Here is a 2192-nt window from a genome sequence, read left to right on the forward strand (position 1 = left end):
GGGGGTCCGACCGGAATAAAGGTGGTGGTCCTAGGGCCTCTCTTGCGTGAAGAGGAGGACCTACCGGAGGCCTGGACTCGTGATCTGGCCGGAGGGTTGAGTTCTCGAAGGCTCCACCGGCGAATGTAACAGTGCTTTGCCTGGAGTTTGCTGGAGTTACACCCTGTTGGAAACTTATTTTTCTTTTTTATTTTAAGTTTATTTTGTTATTTTAATATGTTATTCCGCTGTTGTGTGATTCTGACTAATTCCAGTCTATTTTGTTATTTTTATTTGTTATTTCCACCATACTGGTTTACAGGCTATTACGTATTTCAAGAAAAATATTTGATTACCAATTTGGTCAATAAAATAGAAGATATATACCACAAAATTTATACTATAGGAAACTTCTTTTGAATATGAATACATTGGTAAAAAAATTTATGGCATACATCTCATATTTTATTGGCTAAATTTGTAGTCAAACTTTTGTCTCCGAGTAGGTAATTGCTCTCGGTATGGAGGTAGTATGCTAACACCTTAATAATTCCAGGGGTGTTTGGCCTCGTAAAATGTTTTTCTCAGTTTACATTGTATGGTAGATGCTTTCCGCAGCACAAGTCTACTTTTTTTTTCGCAGCACAAGTCTAGCTACATGACATTAACTAATGTCCATTAAGCGTGATAATATAAAGCATGTATGGTTTTAATTTGATGGTACAAGAAAGACCTCATGTGACATCCTGCCGAAGTTCTGAGACAATCGAATTTCCGAAGAAAAAAAATCATTCTTTTCAGAAACTCGTTTCCTTAATTATGACCACTGAGTTATTAAGTGTACATTGGAGGAACAATTTGTTGATTGGTGAGCTCCATTAGGAAGAAGAACAAGTCATGTTTTAAATCTTAAAGAGGCTGGTCAGGTGATACACCTCCCAATCCCCCCACACAGCGATGCACATGGATGAGCTGTTCGCTGTGTGCACTAGTACCAATTGAGAAATTAGTGGTCACATAGAGACGAAATAGGATAATAGCATCAATGTCAAGATGGCCGAGTTGGTCTAAGGCGCCAGTTTCAGGTACTGGTCCGAAAGGGCGTGGGTTCAAATCCCACTCTTGACATTTATTTTTGATTTCTTGATTCTTGACCCTTTAATTTTAATCACGATATTAGTAGTTCGTGCAATAGAGAAACTTCGCGGCATCAAACTGACCGAGGTACAGCTGCAACTGCGTGTCCATGGTCGTCTTTCTCATCTTTACTTCGTTTTGTTTCTTTCCAAGCTTGGTTCACGAAGTGCTGGATGAAGATGATGCCAAACTGGCATGCCATTTCTTAGGAACAAACACGGAGAACAATGTCTGCACCTATCCATCTGCCGGAGCCCGGAGCTCTGGAACTTGAGCCAATGCATTGTGAAGTGGCAAGGGCTCTGTCATTTGCATTAACGGAGCGGAATAAGAACAAGGATCTGCATTAACGAGATAAAATTACATACATTGGGTTTATTGACCTGGATACAATGCATGAAAAAAGTATAGAAGATCCCATGTATAACAAGGATACACCGGAGACTTTGCTTAGATTTTTCAAGCGACAACGTGACAAAAAAATAATACTTTGGTCTTACAACTTCAAGTGAGTGTTACTACACATTCTATTTTGCTCGCCAGATGTTAAAATTTTAACTAATGACTTATATCTATGACACTACACATTTAAACGTGCACAGGTTCCACTTTATTCTTATCGTCATTAAAATATACGATGGAGACGTTGAAGTCTTTGACTCACTAAGCAAAGAGCCTATACTATACAAGATGGCTTTTGATATGCTCAAAAAGTAATTTTAATTCTTATCGGTTTTTTCGTTAATTTCCTGATATCAACAAATTGATAACTCTTATATGCATTTTCTTTTGTCGAGCAGCATATGGTAAACATTCATTCAGGAAGATCTAGCCGGTGGATGGAAACCGAAGCTGATATGGCGTGCGAACAAAGTAAGTATTACTACCTAAGTCCACACACCTTTATCATAATTGATTATTGTTTGATTGAATTATATTCTTGTACAAAAATACGCGAAACAACCATGGAAAACTAATCTATGTGGATACGACGTTTGCGAGTATATTCACAAGATTATCAGCGAGAGAGAGAATAATCAAAGAAATAGAGAGGTACGCAAACAATATTCAAAAAT

The 2192-nt window shown here is 38.0% G+C and overlaps 1 non-coding gene across 1 annotated transcript; it reads left to right on the top strand.

Moving 5' to 3' along the window:
* The first annotated feature begins 1026 nt into the window (after window positions 1-1026).
* TRNAL-CAG lies at window positions 1027-1107 on the top strand. The gene has a single exon. It is a non-coding gene; the product is annotated as a tRNA-Leu (tRNA).
* Window positions 1108-2192: the final 1085 nt, after the last annotated feature.

This window comes from Lolium rigidum, chromosome 6 (assembly GCF_022539505.1).
Source record: "Lolium rigidum isolate FL_2022 chromosome 6, APGP_CSIRO_Lrig_0.1, whole genome shotgun sequence".
In the NCBI taxonomy this organism is placed as follows: Eukaryota; Viridiplantae; Streptophyta; class Magnoliopsida; order Poales; family Poaceae; genus Lolium; species Lolium rigidum.